An 18,207-nucleotide genomic window follows, 5' to 3' on the forward strand; every position below is an offset into this window, starting at 1 on the left:
GATCTGAGCCATCCTATAGCCATTTTATTGTAATTAAGGTATTACTTTCAAAGAGTAATTTTTTTCAAAATATCATAGGAAAAGTGATCTTTCTGCATTTCAAAACCAGAAGCAGCATACATAAATAAATTTGTCTCTTGTCAGGAGCAGTGGAGTGGAAGTACTCCTACAAGATGGGAAAAGTTGTGCATTCAGCAATCCGTGACGAGCACACGTTGAGGCAGACAACGCCATGCTGGAACTCTGCCTGCCTGATAGACACCCAGAGATGGGGCTATTTGTGTTGGTAAAGTTTGTATCAGTCAGAATGGAGAGGTGGCGGCAACTGTGGATGGAGACAGCCATTTGGGAATGTTCAAATCATGTTAGCTGCACTTTGTTTCACATGCAATATTCCCTTTGGTGAGATACCATATTTCCATTCAGAGATATCACACATTTCATTCACAATGTACTCATGATCCATATAATTGTAAAGAGGGTCTGAGATGACCTAATTCTTGGCATTTTCTGTTGAAGTAAATATATGATATCTTTGGAATATTGAACTGTCAATGAAAAATTTAATCATGGTTGAAAAATAAGAAAAATTTAAATTCTCCCTTAGTGAATTTGAAACTGCTATGATCATGCATATTTTACTGGATTGCCAATTTGGGTTCGTTCTTCATTACCTAAATACTTTTTGCATTTTAATAATTCCATACCTCTTATCAGTATAATTCCAAATATCCCCTGTGGTTCATTTCCTTCTCACCACTCTACCCTCTTTCTTTATAGATGGTTGAGTCTCTAGGGTATGTGCCACATGGGTGTATTTGTAGTGGATACTATCTTATGTAAACAATTATTGCTTTGGCTATTATGTCTTGGCTGCGTATTTAGTCTGCATTAATTACTAATACATCATACCATTCAATCACTCATCTGTCAATAAGATTATATTTAACCTGCTAGCTTTTCATTAGGTGGAAATCAGTCATCCCTTGGATTTTCTTTGACAGTTCTAATCAAACTTTTATTTTTAAAGATTGAGGCCAAATAATATAAATACAATTTTATTTTTAGATTTTATAGTAGATTGTTATTCAATGATAAGACTCTAAAATACTTATAAATTACATGATTCAATTAGCAGAGTCCAGTTGGTGTACTGACTTACTTGCTTAAAATATCTGTGTTTCCCTTGGGGGGTGAGAGGAGGGGGAAATAGATGTCAAGAGATTATTCTAGAAAATGACTCATCAGTAGTATGAAGCTATAAATAAATCATTTGTGAAAAGATGGAGCCATTGAACACCAAATAAATTTTCAAGTGAATAATTGGGAAATGTGGGAAAAAGTGTTTTACAAAATAAAAGAATGAGAGTGGAATTTTCTCTAAAGAGAATATATTTAGCAAAAGTGAAACTAGAATGTTACTCCTTAAGAATATTTTTTAAAGATTTATTTATTGGTTCTAGGAGCGGAGGCAGAGAGAAAGTGTAAACAGAGGGAGGGGGTAGAGAGAAAAATTCAAGCAGACTATGCTGAGCGCAGAGCCCAATGCAGGCTCAATCTCACAACCCTGAGGTCAAGACCTGAGTGGAAATCAAGAGTCTGAATCAGGCAGCTGATGGCTCAACTGATTGAGCCATCCAGGTACTCCCCCTTAAGAGCATTTTTATATAAAAACCATTTTCTGTTCATATTTAAAATGTGTATAAAATAGTTTACCTTCCTATCAATGTGTGTAAAACAGCTTACCTTTCAGTTGAATGAATCGAACAGCACAAAATTATATTGTATTAATGACCAGAGTAATGATATTACAATAAAGAGAACAAGGCTGAGAGAACAAATCTAAGAGCTTTCTATATTTTAGAAATTTCTAAACATGCATTTGAACTAAGTCTGACCTATCCAAAATAAGACAATATTCCATTTGAGGCTTGAAAAGAATTAGACATTTCTACCAAATTTTTAGATATCCTAGGAATTTCCCATCTCTGAGAGTCTTTTCTGACCTATTTAGAAAAGGAAGCACAGAGAAAGTGGCTTTGTTTATAACAAGACCTCCTTTTCTGTATAAAACCAGCTAAGTAGAGAACATTGCATCATGCATGAGAGAATCTTCCCCTGGGTGCATCTATAACTGACTACAGAGTGCCATCCACAGACTCTAACAGATGCCCAACAGAGGAGTTCCAGGCCCTAACCTCCCTCTAGTCTCTTGTGTTAATGAGGACTCTTGATGCAGTTTAAGGCACACTAGTGAGCAGCTCTAAATCAGAGCTCGTCCTGTGGAAGGAAACTTTACAACGGGTACCGAGGCCAGTTGGTTAGAATTCCAGATGTGGGGCCTGTACCCTGCCTCTGACCAGCATCCATTTCTGTGCTCCACAGCTGGTCCATGTAAATGTGCCATATTGCCGCCCATCTGCTCAGAGAGTGCACAGTGGCACATCTCTCTCTGACAGTGGACCGTTTTATTGAATGCTATAAATATTGAAATTCATAGGCATGAAGCAGCAGATTTTTAATGTTACTTAGAGAGACATTTGAGCCACAACCTTTGGCAGAAGCATACACTGTTAGTATCTCAGTACACTGTGCACCATTTGGTTCAGAATCATGAACAACTTTTCCAGGGATTTCATGGCTCTCCAATCCCAGGTAAAATGAAGTACAGACCCTGAGGGATGATATTTAGTGTGAATGTCACCCTGCATACAATGTGCATTTGGGATATGGACTTTCCAGCCCTGTGCTGTGTTAAACCATATGTTAATGTTTTTATACTCAGAAAAGATTAGATTGGGGACCAATAAAGTTTCAAAACTACAAATAATAGGCTAACCACGGCGAAACGCGAAGCATTCCTTCAGCTGAGTTTTTTCCAAAGTCTCTGCAATTTTCATTTTTGAAATGGCAGGGCTCTATTTTGTTATAGGAAACCAGCTTATCCATATTTTATAAGCTAATATGTGCAAATTTTGTACCAGAGAGTAAACATCCTCATTAATTTGAAATTACTGGCATGTGGTCTGGATACGACATAGAAAATTACTTTGTGATATTTTTCCCCTCTTGACCAAATAATCCTAAGCAAATTTTGAGACAAAAAAGGAAGTAAATCAAAGCAGAGGAACAGAAAGGGGATTGGCTACCTGGTATGGTTTTGATTTCTGGGGTGATGTTCTTTGACCTGAATGAACGGTAAGGCAAGGCAAAGCTGTTTAAGACAAAAACAGACATGGTTTTTTATATAAAGCCCTCTTTCTTTTTCTTTCAGTTCTCTCATGAAAATGCTAAAGAAACAGAAAATGCCTTTCCAGGAATTGTCAGGGATCTAACTACAGATGCGACTCATTCATTTAGAACAGTAAGTAGTTGGAAAAGGACATAATAATGTTCCCAGTTTGGCATTTGTTTACCTCAGAGCTGCTAACAAAGCTAATGTGACAACTATTAAAAAGGAAAATACTTTCCTTGCCTAATTGATGTAAAGAATCGAAAATGATCAAAATCCAAACCGAATTTCAATTATTCTTCTGGCACGTACATTTCTCAAGACTGTGATGCTTTTTAACTTTGCTTCATTATCATTTTCCAATTGCTCTGTGGTCTTTGTATTTTTTTTTAATGGCAACTTGCGTCTTTATTACTGCAGCCGTAACATTCCAACAATAAGCTGTGTCATTGCTCAAGCATTTCCCTGAGTTCCCAATCAGCAGAGTTATGTAAGGTGGCAGGTTAATAAATGCGACACACTGAAATCATTTGTACCAGACTACCTCTCCTTCCAAGCTCTGACAGATGCTAAGTCCAGCTGGTAAAAAAAGTTTATAGGCGAGTTGGATCTGGGGTCTTCACACACTCCACAATGTTGGCTACCAATGCTTGTTTTAATGAGTCACGGATTGCCTGTTTATCTTCTGCTCCCTGCTGTTTCTGCATTTTCTCTTCCAGAACAATCCTAGAAACACATGCTGCTACAGACGCTGGAGCAATGTGTGTAGACATTTGAGCCAAATTGTTATAAAGAACTCTTTCTTCTCTGATATGAAAAAAGGAGCGAGAATTGCACATTGCCTAGCAAATCGTTATCTCAGATGTTCGCTGTGACATGCTCAATATGGCCTACCAGAAAAAGTTGGAGACATTTGCAACCTTAACAACTACACAAAATGACACTGTAATTGGCGGGTTTTGTTGTTCATGTTCTGGCTCAGCTAAAACTGCTCTAAACACTTTGTTTAATGATGTTACATTATGACAACACATGGCTTCTATACAGCAAGTCATCATGTTTAACATGCAACTACACAGGAAAAGTAGCGAGCGGCCAGGAAACGGTACCAGGAGTCGCCCTTCAAAGTTCTCACTGCAAACCAAAAATGATTAGTCCAAAGCCTCCAGATAATTCCTCTTTCTCACTAAAGGCTCACTTAAGTTGGGTTCCCAGTTCTACTGGCTTAAGGTGACTTTTTTAGGGAAACTCGGTTTGAGTGAGTGTGTTGTGAGAGGAGGTATTGCCATCACAATATTTACTATTTAACTGAGTTGTGGGAAAACAGCTTAAGAAAAAAGAAAGAGAGAAGCACATGAGTCAGATCATGCCTTAAGCAAATCGCTCACTGAGAGGCAGGTACTTTTGTTTGAACTTCAAAACAAATTTTATATATTTGTGTGTGTATACATATATGTATGTTTTATATACATATTGTTTTATATATGTATATACACATACATATAAAAGAGTAAGTACACACTCTTCTCCAGATAAATTTGTGAGTATCGTGTTTGTCTTCATTTTAATAGTTTTGGGTCATCTCCTGAATGTCTAGCTTTTGCTGTCTTAGAAAAATACAGTGAAAATTAGATGCAACCTCTAGCTATAGATATTTGATTTATAATAGCATGGAGAGATGAGAGATGAAAAACAAATGTAAGGTAGATATATACAGTAAAAATATAGATGCAAAATAATTTTGATGGAAGGCTTCAGTTAAAAGTTATGACAGCAGGTAGGAAAATGTTTGGTGTGACACTTGTGGAAGAATTTTATATTGGGATAACTAAGTTTAGGAAAGGAAGAGTTGGACAAAGAATTAGATGTTTGGAACCTTCTGGGAGAAACCCAGTGAGGATGGCTGCTGGGTCTGTGCACAAAATAGGACATTCTGACAAGATGATCTTGTGCTCTCTTGGAAAGGCCTGGATGTCATTGTTAAAAATAATTATTTTGTAGGCACCTGGCTGGCTCAATTGGTGGAACATGTGACTCTTGATCGCAGGGTTGTAAGTGCCAGCCCCATGATGGGTATAGAGATTACTTTAAAAAAATAAAATTAGGGACGCCTGGGTGGCTCAGTGGTTGAGCATTTGCCTTCGGCTCAGGGCGTGATCCTGGAGTCCCAAGATTGAGTCCCTCATTGACTCCCTCTGAGGAGCCTGCTCTGCCTATGTCTCTGCCTCTCTCTCTCTCTTTCATGAATAAATATATGAAGTCTTAAAAAAATAAAAGAAATAAAAAAATAAAATTAGATAATGATAATTCTACACATATTCACTAAACCCACCAAATTGTACAGTTTAAAAAATGAATTAAAAATTTAATTTTGTCCAGAAGAAATTGGAAAACTGGTATGTAGATGTGATATAAAACATTTTGGAGGAGACGGAAGTAGAGGGCAGGAAATGTGAAGTCATCCAGAATTTATGCTTTGCTTGAACATTGTTTCATTACCTCCAAAAATCTGATTGGAGATCTTTTCCACATATCACTGAATGTACTTTATAGAAGGTCCCTTGTGAGAAATTATCGTTTATATTGAGTCTTAGAAAATGTTTCATATCTTTAGATAAGTCTGTGTTGTTGTTTTTTTTTAAATAACCAAAGATGTAACGCAATGTACTATATATACCACCATCTTAGATGTCAAATAACTTGTCATGCAATTATTAAGCAGGAGTCTGAAATATTCTCTTCTTTCTGTCTCTATCAGGACATTTCTGGTACGTTTCATCTGTAAGTCAGCTCAGTGACTTTTGGAAGTAGAGAGGGTACGAAGTGGAGGTTCACAGATTTCCTCACACTGCAGGACATCGTGCAGTGAAAACGTAGCTTCTTTATTTTAAAAAAGAATTGATCGAATTTTCATTACAGTGACCTGATGCAGGAGAGAGACAACGAAACTGTATTTTAGCAAACCTCAGAATGTTTCAATAACTTAAACGCTTCCTCTTGGTGGCTTGGTCTCGTTAGGTAGACATTCAATATCTCAGAACCTTCTGGTGCTCCTTTCCAACGCGCCACCTGTGTGTTTAGGGGAGAAGCGTCTACGCGGTCTCACTTTGGAATGGAGTATGCCCGGGCGTTCTGTGCCTGGCCTCACTCGTGGCCTTCACCTGCTCTCCAGCCTGTCCCAGAAGGCTGACCCCTGCAGACCACCTCCCAGGCTTCCTTGCTGGTCGCCTTCTGTGCTGTGGTTAATGGGAGGCACCGGCAGGAGAGGAGCGTCTGGAAGGGGAGAGAAAGGAGGGTCTTTCTTCCCTGCTTCCTCCTGCTTTGGCACCACGTCTCTGGCCAAGAGACGTGGTGCTTGGAGACTGGCACCATTCCGGCTCTCCATGGCGTTGCTTTAGCCTCGCTGGTTTCCTGAGCCCTACGGGAAGAACAGTGTCCTGAAGTGGGTAGGCTCTGGGCCACCCACCGTGGCTCCCTCAACTCTGCCCCAGAAGTAATGTCTTCACCGACGCCGTCCTATCTGTGCCATCTCTCTCACCTGCGAGGCCTTGGCTGCCTCAGTGGCGTCCTTACACGTATCCCCTCGCTCTCCTCTGTGACAACCATTGGCCCTTGGCTGCTGCGTCTGTAACCAAACCCTGGTGTACACAGATATTGTTCTCTTTCAAGTGACTCCGGGCCCAGGGGTCCACCCTGGCTGACAGGGCTATTCTGGCTCCTGTTGGCCCCTCACATCCCCACTGAGTTTCTCCGTCTTTCATCCTCACTTTGGGCTTAGACTTAGATGGGGCCCTGCACTGTCGGGGTCTCTGCCCAGCGGGGAGTCTGCTTCTCCCTGTCCCCCCCCCACCCCGCTGTGCTCTCTCTCTCACTATGTCTGTTGCTCTGTCTCTCACAAATGAATAAATAAATCTTTTTTTTTTTTAAGTGCAAGTGCAGCACTCAGACTAGTGTAGCGGGCTCTCAAAGCATGTTATAAGTGGTTATTACACATCATTATGATTGATTGCTACCTGCAGAGCATTTTCTGTGTAACCAGCACTGTGTTGGGCATTTTACGCACTTTAAAAAAATCTTCACTACCGGCTCTGAAAATAGAAATTATTCCAAATTTTTGAAGAGAACATTGACTCAGGCAAGAGAGCCGCAGGATAGCTGCACAATGGCACAGCTGGAGTCTGTCCCCGGGGCTGCCTGGTTCTAACCACTGTCTTCCTTCCCTGGTCCAACTCCCCTGAGCAGCCCGTGGCCAGGATGCTGTGCGGGCGCTGCGTCCAGGGAGGGCCAGGGCCTGGCTGGCTCGACCCTCCCTTGCCAGGTGCCTCGGGTTCTACAGGGTGAGCCCAGGACCGCGGGTGAAAGATGGAGCCAGGGCATGGTGGAGACCAGTGTCATGCCCGAGTGAACCAGATTTTGTCTCAAACTGCTGGGAAGCGTCAGTAGTTATTTGAAAGTCCCTCGAATTCTTCATTTTCCTGTACTTTGAGATGGTTTCTTGGCAGCCTCATCATTGGATTCCATCTTCTCCCTGCAGGGCTGTCTAAGTAGGGCCAACGTGCTCCTTTACACATAAAAGATGTTTGTGTTGCACGCAAACGATCCACGCTGTACCATACATACTTTATATAAGAGACAAGTTATCAAAATGTCCAAGGGTGCAACTTAATGAAGATAGAATTTTGAGTGTTTATTTCCCCCTCTTTTATATTTTCACAATCCACCATGGTTGATGTTTACTTGAGAAGCAGTAAGACATGGAATAATATAGACTTTGGAGTCAAGCAAATTGGGTTAAAATCTGAGATCTGTGACAATAGAATAATTTAGTAGATTCTAGAATTTTCTCAGTCTTACCATGAAATCATCTAGTCTGTCTATAGTTTTGGATTAAGATTAAGGAGTTACAAGGAATAGCATATGTGAAGCACTCAGCCTAATGCTGGCGCATCGTAATCACACTAAGCAACGTTTACGGACTGGTTCTTACAGACCAGCCACTTAACTCATTTAAAGCTCTCAACAATTCCTGTAGGGTAGGTGTATTATCAGCCTCTTCTTTCAGGTTTGAAAACTGAAGAACAGAGAGGTTACATATCCTGCCCAAGGCTACACAACGAGAAGTGAGAAACAGGAACATAAATCTAGACAATTCGGCTCCTGAAGCTTCCCTCTTAATTGTAAAGCTACAATGCTGCTACTACTATTGTTCTCAGTAATAACACTCTGCAGTAATAGACACCTAAGAGTGTGATTGATCACCTCTCTCTTTCCTTATTACCAAGAGGTTCTATTTTTATGAAATGCTTATTTTAGCATAGCTTATTTTATACGTTCAAGTTTCCACAGAAAACCTGAATGCATAGAAAGCAGTCCTGCAGGCAAGCCAGCGAATCCTTAGAGAAAAAGAAGAACCATCTGCCCCTTTTTCATCCCATTCCAGAAAGCTTTTGGATTTGTTACTTCTTCTTCATTTTCTTTTCCCCCCTCAAACCCGCAGAAGAAGTCAAAGGAACACACAGGATCTTCTTTGAATAAATATTGACTTGAGTGCAATATCTCTTATGAACAACCACATCATCGTTCCTCCTTCTGTCTTTAACTATTTTCTTTAATTCCTTTGGTCTCTGGTCTCCTATCTAAATAGGTGCTATCTGGCCTCTAGAGGAAGACACTTACCTTAACACAGTGTTCAGGGTAATTAGGCCCCAAATCATACTGTTTTGTAAAGACATCATGCTTCTTGGCAAGACATAGTGAATCAGTTGCTATTAATGGAAAAAAAAAAACTCTCCTCTAACATGGTCAGCGTATCAGAAGACCCAATGCTAGCCTACTGACTGAATCAGTGTGCTAATCTTTCATGTAAGAAATACAAAGGACAAGCATTTTCAATAATCTTGCAATTATTTACAGAAAATTTAATTTTTTCCTTCAGCATGGGAAAGTGTGTACCATCTTGACAGATGTCAAAACATCAAATTGATGTTCGTCAATTTTGACAATGAGTGTCATTCATTATTTAACAAATATTTGACAAAGGAGATAGTCCATCATCCTCACTACGTATTTGGCTAAGGGAAATTTTGATCTACACATTCCACATATTCTCTTAAAATGTGGAGTCAACACTAATCTAAAAGTTGACTTTTTTTCCAGCTACTTCTCTGTTGAAAAAACCTGTGAGTTTTACATGAACACACAAATAATTATGTAGAGCCATTCCTGATGGCTGTGTTCTCATTTCATTTAACTATTTTAACAGTATGCTAATGACAGGAAGAAAACATACATATAAAATATTGTAAGCATCAGGACTTGGTAGGAGAGACTAAGTTTGGCTTTTGACCATGAAATCTTATTCTGTGGTTGTCTTCTTAATGGCATCTCTTGAGGCCAGTGGCTTTGAATTCTCCCAATTGTATGGGGTCACTCTGGCAGCATTGACCAAGTAGAAAATATTCAGCCAGAGGAAACAATAGTGGAAGTCACCCTTAAGCGCCCTGCCTTCTATATCGTGCAATTGACTCCAAGACTCCCCACGAAGATGTCACTGTTTGACCAGTTTGCTTTAAAACAGCTTAATTAGCTGAAAGGAAAGCTATGTCTGAGCATGTTTGTGAGAAAAAAAAAAAAAAAAAGATACCTCCTTTCAGAAAGCTCATGCTCTATCTTGTCGGAAATCTTTGGTTCTGGAACAAAACAACATTCCTTTCATATGCAATCAAGTCCCTGACAACAAATTTTCCTGGATCAGGAAATAACTAGTTTGGACTTGTGTCCATGTGGACATTTGGGTTTAGGTTCTATGTATGCGGGTCTGTGGGGGAGGCAGACACTGTCGCCTGTGGCATGGCCAGAAGGATTCTTGCCAATAGCATGTGTTTATTTCCTTTACCCAGCAAGATTTAAAACTGACATTTACTGCAAGAAGACTACATTTACTTTCTGATCAAAGTCTACTGAATTTTACTGTGATGTCAATAAAGTCAAAGTAACTCAAGTGCTAACATTGAAAAACACCCCTTATCACTTGATTCCTTTGCTTCTGATTAAAAATTTTCAAATTGTTCAAGAGAAGTGATTCAGATTTCATTCTGAGGATGGTATGGCAAGAAAAACTTTGTCATAATACTTGAAAATATTCCTGATTCAACACAGACCTTCAACAAATGTGAGCATACCATCTGCTGTTTCTGGACTTGTAGCCCGCAGTGAACAAGGGAAGGTATATTTAGGATCCCTTGGAAATTCCTTAATACAAGAGGAAATTCTCTGGCTAAGTCTGTATCACACTGGTTGTCTTTTTTTTTTTTTTTTTTTTTTTTTTTTGCACATATGTATGTGGCTAAACTCGTCTGAAAGACACAGGAAAACTGTCTTTTCATTTAACAAGGCAAATTGACAGGGGTTATTTTCATTTTGATGGGGCCAGAGGAAGCAGCTACAGAAAACTTGAACGCATGGAAAGCAATCCTGCAGGCAAGCCAGCGAATCCTTAGAGAAAAAGAAGAACCACCTGCCCCTTTTTCATCCCATTCCAGAAAGCTTTTGGATTTGTTACTTTTTCTTCATTTTCCTTTTTCCCTTCAAACCCTCAGAATAGCCGCATGTTCCAAACAATATGCTACTGTAAGAATCAAATACTTCCAAGAAGTAACCACTGCAGTGTTATCTGGCTACGCATCCTATTTCAGACACAGTTGCTCCTCCCCATAGGAATTATCTGATGAACACATACATTTCTGAGCAACAGGAATTTATTTTCATAACTTCTAAGTTATAATGAACACCAAATTCCAATCATAGTGCATTGGTTTGTTATTGTGCAGAGCTCCAATATTTGTTGTAGTTCTGTAAATACCACTGTGTGTGTGTGTGTGTGTGTGTGTGTGGCCAGTCTAACTCAAGAGAATCTAAACTGGTTTGCAAAAACCCCTAAAACGATGATGACACTCTTCCTAAAGTAACATTGGATTTTCACCTGGTACTGCATCTCCCTTTTTTATTTCTAACCAAGAGAAGGATGACTAAATTAGAAAGAAAAAAAAAGTCTGTAATTAGCAATATAAATCTTTCACCGATTTCGGGAGGTCACCAGATGAACTGATGCAGACTTCGGGCACATCTGCTCTTTTGGCAACCGCTGCCTCCTCCGAGCCTCGTCACCGGCTCCGCTGCTGGTGCGCGGCCTGCTGGGTTCGTGCTCCCGGGCCGACGGCACCGCGAGGCTGCAGCGTCCAACTCGCGCCACCGGGCCGGCGCCGGCCAGCTGCGTGCCACCTAAGGAGGCCACGGGTCCGGGGGTCCGGGGGTGCCAGGGGGCGCCGGCGCGGGAGGCTGGGATAACCTGGCGAGGCGGGGCTCCGAGGAGAGGAGCGCACAGCCCAGGGCTGGCAGGTGGCTCTCCCCAACCACCTGATCTTTTCAGAAAAGGGGTTGTGGTGCCCACAAGGTGGCATCGGTGGCGCCAACTTCAGAAGGGAGCCCTTTAGGTCTCTGGAGGTGGGGAGCTCTGTGGGCTGGCAGGGCGAGGGCAGGAAGACCATCCTGATCAAATCATTCCAACCCTGATGAAGTTGTTTCTTTTAACATGCGTGAACCACAGTGAGGAGAATGGGCAAATACTGTGGCTTGAAGTCACTGGCTATTGTCTGTGAGGCAAGAGGCCAAAGGCCAAGTGCCTTGGACAGAACTGGCTTTAAATTGGTAACAGACGCTAGACACCACACTGCCATTGAGTGTGCTGCTAGGGACATGACTGCAATTGTGAACCACTGGCCTTCCTCATGGCTCACCCTGTGATGCCCGCCTTAGGTGCCAGGCTCAGCTTCGACTGTGCATCCGCAAAATTCTGAATTGGGAATGGAATAGCAAACTTCTTCCTGTTCTTAAAAAGCTGCAAGAATATTGCCCGTATGTATAGGAACCTGGAGGGATACAGAAGTCATTTGAGGCTTTTTTGCAGGGTTGAGAGGCTGAATATAGTCTAAGTGCAGTATTCTTTACATTCATGGCCAGTTTCTTGCTTCTCATATTCTAATAGATTTCCTTTCCATTAAATAGTGATAGTTTCATCTTTTCTGTGAAACTTTCCTCCGATTAGGTAAGATCAGCAGCGTGGCTGAGTTATGCCGATACTGATATGATACACTATATTCTTCTAGACAACAATCTCTCACATTTATAAAGTACTTTAGACATTAGCTGTTTGCTGTATTATCTTCATTTTGATAACTGATAAGTGGGATTTTATGCTTGTGATTCTATGCCATCTTGCATTTAAAGATGTGTGTGTGTGTCTGTTTTATGGAGCTACTTGGTCTTAACTGAAGCTGATAACTTAACAGGCTGGTCCATCTCTGAAGGTAGAAGAGGCTAGGGTCACATTTGATGGACACTGCATTTGGGAATGAGCCTGGGGCAGGGGTGTGAAGATGAGGGCAGAGGGGAGTGGAGAAAATTTGGAGTCCTTCCAGCTGTAAAGGCCTAGAGCGGGGGTGATCCCCTGGCTGAGGATCTCCTGAGGGCATCCCACGGAGCTCTTGTGTTTTGGTATCAGGAGAAGAGAAAGAGAGGAAAAATGAGCTGCTATATTTGAAAACCACCATCTTTAACTGTTGTTTACTCCTCCCCCACCTTCTCTGATTTTCTTCTCTCCATAGACACAAAGAATTTGTGAAGACAGTTCAGACGTAACATGCTTCCGGTGTCTAGGTATTCTGGTTTTCCTTCAAGTCAAGAATATGACTAAGGCACCTACATGAACTAGGTATTTCACAAAGAAGTACACTCATAGCACAACAGATGCTATCTGTGAGTCTTTCATGTACCAGTAAAATGCTGTTTATGATATTTTCTGATGGACTATCAGATACCAAAGTTAAACATTTCTAAAGTTGGTATGTTATTTGTTTATGTTAAAGATGCCTCATTATATACCCTGATCTCTGGCTTATAATGTGATCAAAATACGATGTTTATAAATCTACTTATTGAGCTGTAACGTCTATACCCTCACTAAGAATAAGTCTTCTCTTCAGCACCTTTACCTGGGTCTCTTGTAGGTAATTGCAAAGAAAAATTCAAGAAGCTGTTAAAATTGTGGCTATGGAAGTGGCAAGGAGAAATGTGCACAGAATTTCTTTTATGGGTATTGCTTAGATGTTATTTTTTTGCTAAGACTTTACTGGTATGATTTTGTATTCAGAGTTGTTTATGATCTTTGGCTGTCTGCTCTAAAGGAAACTTGGAAAACTCCTTTTCTAAGTTTTATGGAGATGTAATAGACACTTAACACCACATAAGTTTAAGATGTACGGCTCAATGACTCGACTTTCATATATGGCGAATGGTTGAGAAAACTCAGTCTTGACTCGAGCACAAAAGTGTGACATTGTAAAATTAAGTATTTGGGGGGATGATTATATTTTTAAGGATCTTTTAAAAGATGGTTTTAACCAGCAGTTAGTTTTGTTAAGTTGAGGTCATTGTTAAATGCATTCACGCTGTCTTTTCACTGGTAAAGTTTTAGCTATGAAAAATATCTGTTAACATATAGTGGTGGATACATTTGACAGTTTTGAGACATCTCTATGCAGGTTAATAGAATAGAACATCAAACACTACTTTAACTTTCCAAGGAGCAATGCCAAAATATTTGCACTTTTGGGTATGTCTGATCTGGTAATAATTTGTATAAAATATGTGAATTGAAAAATTAAAAGGATGAAAGCTACAAAAATTATAAAAGTCCTGGGCGACTATTTATGTGTGTGTATATATATATTTATTTGTATTACTTCCTTATTAATGGTACAACACTTATTGAATAGTAAGACACTTATTTGAATACATATTTAATCTTAATAAAGGGGAACAGGTTCTTATTTTATTGCCTTTGTTGCTTATTTTTTCTCCACGTTGAATTCTTCAAATTATTTAAGATTTCTCAGTCCCTGACAGAGTCCAGTCATCTAGGGCAAGGACAGAACCTTCTTTCCTTCCAGCAAGCTAAGCATAGAAGAGACACCAAAATGTGGCTGAAGTTATTCGAGCAAGTGAACCAGGGTTTGGGGTAGAGGACCCCACGGTGTGGAGAGTACCTTATATGCAGCATGCAGTCATCTATGTGGAGCCTTCACAACCCTGGAGGGCTGGCTGGCGGTCTCCTTTCTAGGGGCTCTTGGGATCCATGTCTCAAGATAAAATGAAGGTACCTCAGGACCTAAGAGGTAAGAGCCTTTGCCTTTTTTTTTTTTTTAACAGGTCTATATAGTTATGGTTAACATACAGTATAACATACAATGTTATATTGGTTTCAGATGAACAATATAATGATTCCACAATTTCATACATCGCCCAGTACTTGTCACAACAAATACCCTCCTTGACCCCCATCACCTATTCCACCCATCTTCCTACTCACCCCCCTGCCCCCATAACTCAAGTTTCTTCTCTATAATCTGTTTCTTGGTTTTTCTCTCTCCTTTGCTCATTTGTTTTGTTTCTTAAATTCCACATGTGAGTGAAATCATATGGTATTTGTCTTCCTCTGACTGAATTACTTCACTTAGTATTATACTCTCTAGTTCCATCCATGTCATTACAACTGGCAAGATTTCATTTTTTATGGCCGAATAATATTCCATTCTGAATAATATTCTACATCTTCTTTATCCATTCATCTATCAATGGACTCTTGGGCTGCTTCTATAATTTGGCTGTTGTAAACAATACATCGGGGTGTATATATCCCTTTGGGTTTTTGTATTTTGGTTATAAATACCCAGTAGTGCGATTATTGGATTTCAGGGTAGTTCTATTTGTAAACGTTTTGAGGACCTTCCATACTGTTTTCCACAGTGAAGAGCCTTTGCTTTTCATAATCAATCTTTCCTAAGGCACTCCAACCCCACTTCCAGTGTCTCCGATAGCAGGTTGGACTTTCTGCAACATATGGAAGGGAATTTCATTTTCCTGAGGCTTTCTTGTGATTTAAACAGAGGAGGAAATCTGTTTCCCATGCATTATCTGATGGGATGGAACTGCACAAATGATGAATAACTGGTTTGCCAGCCTAAAAACACGATTGGAAACTTAACAGGTGTCCAAGGACTCCTCTCCATTTTTGGTACTCATGCCCTTTCTCTTCTGAACTTCCAGAGAAGGATGGAAATCATACTTTGATGATGCCCACACTTGCAATGTCAGATAAATCAAAAGTCAAAAGCAAATTGATAAAGGGGCCAGGTAAGGGAGAAAAGAAAGCCACCAAAGGAACTTCTAAGGTATTGATTTCTTTCCCCTCAGATAGGTCACTCTTCAGTGTATGTAGGCTTATGGCATAATGCCTGGCACAAATGCAAAGAAGCAATTACTTTTTTTGTAGAGTGTACATGGCACTAACTGCTGAAATGACCTTGAAGATACTGTCTGTGTTTTATATGGAGAATGGAGTGGAAGATGAATCACCTGTGATGTCCCTTCTTTGCAGCAGAAAGGGAAGGCAATTAATTATCTTTTGATCTCAATCAAAGAAACGTAAGAAAAGACATTTGATGAAGATCAACCTGGAGCATACAAATCCAGCAGGTCCATAATTTCCCAAGCAGATCCCAAATGGATCTTTTAATGAGAATGTTCCTTTCATACCAGTCCAACCTCTCACAATAAGGCAGGATTTCTAGTCAAAATGTGTCTGCTGTGATGCTGACAGCTGCCCAGTGGGATGGGGTCATATAACAGCACTGCAGGCATCCAAGGGACATCGGTTCTCAACCCCTGTGTCAACCTCTAGAGTTCCCAGGGTCGGGTCAGCATCCTAAGGACGCCTGTGGTCTCATTCTGGGACACCTCTGGAGTATCCCACAGAACAGGGCCATTCTTTGCCCAGAGCGTTCCCAGACCCATTTTGTGGCTTGCTTTGTAGAGGCACACCGTGAAGCATGAGAACAAACATGACTGGGAGTGGAGGTTGGGGCCGAGATTGCCAAATCATTGAGAAGTCCTGGAAAAGACAGGCTGCTGTGGCTTTAATGGGAATTATGGATTCATACTGGAAAAGTTAGTTAGAGATAAAGAAAAGATGCCTTCTTTCTGCATCCCGTAAAATACATGGGCCACACAGAGTGCATATTCATAAGGTAGATTTTAATTTTTCAACCACTTGGAAAACACAGGATTGTAATCTGTAAGGGACATGCAAACTATTGCATTAGTACTCCCCTCTTCAAGGGTCAGATTTCAGGAAACTCTGGGCTCCAGAAAAGTAGTAAAGTAAAGGAAGGATGCCACTAGTCCCCAAAGTCTCTCATAGTTCCCTAGCCCTAGAGCTACACACTTTAGTTCCTTAGGAACTCACTGGAAGCCTTACTGTCTCTCAGTTTGGATACACTTTCCTGGTCCTAAGTAACATTGAAGAAGAGAACCTGAAGGGTGAGGGCTGGTATAGGGACAGATGATGTGACAACTAACATTCTGCTCCAGAGAAGGGGAAATTCAGGACAGAATTATGATCCGCATAAAAAAAATACACTTAGGGATGCCTGTGTGGCTCAGCAGTTGAGCATCTATCTGCCTTTGGCTCAGGTCGTGATCCTGGGGCCTTGGGATCGAGTCCCACACTGGGGTCCCTGCAGGGAGCCTGCTTCTCACTCTGCCTATGTCTCTGCCTCTCTCTGTGTGTCTCTCATGAATAAATAAATAAAATCTTTTTAAAAAAAATACACTTATTTCAAAGGAAAACTCCAAGTTACAGGGACAAGTTTAAATGGTATCACTATGTTCAATATCCTCTATTTTCAAAGGTAGAAATGTAAAATGCATATTTGAAGCAAATTTCAATGACAAATGGGGAAGAAACTAGCTTTTTGCATAAGTTGTGTGGAGTTTACATTACTGTACAATTTGCTTGTGCAGAACACGTTAATCTTTAAAGACTGATAATAAAACACTGCACTTGGACACATATAGTTGGACATTTTTAATAGCTTATTATGTTTCAAATGTTCTTTTCAGAATAAGTTAATATATAAAGTTACTAAAATGATAGTAATCACCCTAATAAGTGGCATCCAGATAACTCTGCTCTTTCAAGGCTTATATATGCAGGGTGAAAAATGTAGTATGTTCTTTTGTATAAGAAGATGCTTTTCTTCTGATCGTGGCAGAGGGCTTTGCTTTCTTGCTCATTGGAAGGCCTGTAGGAACCCATGCCACAATCCTACCTCAAAAGAACACCTCCTGGATGAAAAGCACTCCCCTACCAAAGCTAATTTCAAAGTCCAGTTTAGAAAACAGGGACAAGACCATTCAGATACACTATATAAAAAATCCAATAGAAACAAAATCACTGTCTTGAAAAGATATCTGCACCCTTCCCCATGTTCATAGCAGCATTATTTACATTAGTTAAGACATGGAAACAATATGAGTGTCCATCAATGGACAAAGTGATAGAGGAAATGACAATGGAATATTATTCAGCCATAGAGAAGGATATCTTGCCATTCCTGGCAACACAGATGAAACCTGAGGGCATTATGCTAAGTGAAATAAATCAGACAGAGAAAGATAAATACTGTATGGTCCCATTTATATGTGAACTCTAAAGAAGAAAAATAATAACCAAACTCAGATATGAAGAACAGATTGGTGGTTGCCTGAGACTGGAGGGTGGGGAGGAGGGGAGAGGGATGTGTTCAGGGTAGGTGAAAAGGCTGAAGGTGGCCAAAAGATACAAAATTCTATTTGTAAGTTAAGTCTTGGGGGTGTAATGTACAGCATGGTGACTATAGCTAACAATACTATATTAGATATTTGGAGGTTGCTAAGAGAGGAAATGTTAAAAGTTATAACTATGTGAGGTGATGGATTCAAATTTGTTCTGGTAATCATTTCACAATATATACATATATGAAATCATTATGTTGTATACTGAAAACTAATGTTATATGCCAGTTATATATCAGTTAAAA

General features: G+C 40.2%; 1 long non-coding RNA gene across 1 annotated transcript in view; it reads left to right on the plus strand.

The window, feature by feature from the left end:
- The window catches only part of LOC144282395 (uncharacterized), a 39,381-nt gene extending 25,317 nt beyond the window's left edge, over positions 1-14,064 (plus strand). The window contains exons 2-4 of the long non-coding RNA XR_013350851.1: positions 145-402; positions 3,275-3,364; positions 12,895-14,064. This is a non-coding gene — a long non-coding RNA (uncharacterized LOC144282395). The remainder of the gene's footprint in view (positions 1-144; positions 403-3,274; positions 3,365-12,894) is intronic.
- Positions 14,065-18,207: the final 4,143 nt, after the last annotated feature.

The sequence above is a fragment of the Canis aureus genome, chromosome 1, assembly GCF_053574225.1.
Source record: "Canis aureus isolate CA01 chromosome 1, VMU_Caureus_v.1.0, whole genome shotgun sequence".
In the NCBI taxonomy this organism is placed as follows: Eukaryota; Metazoa; Chordata; class Mammalia; order Carnivora; family Canidae; genus Canis; species Canis aureus.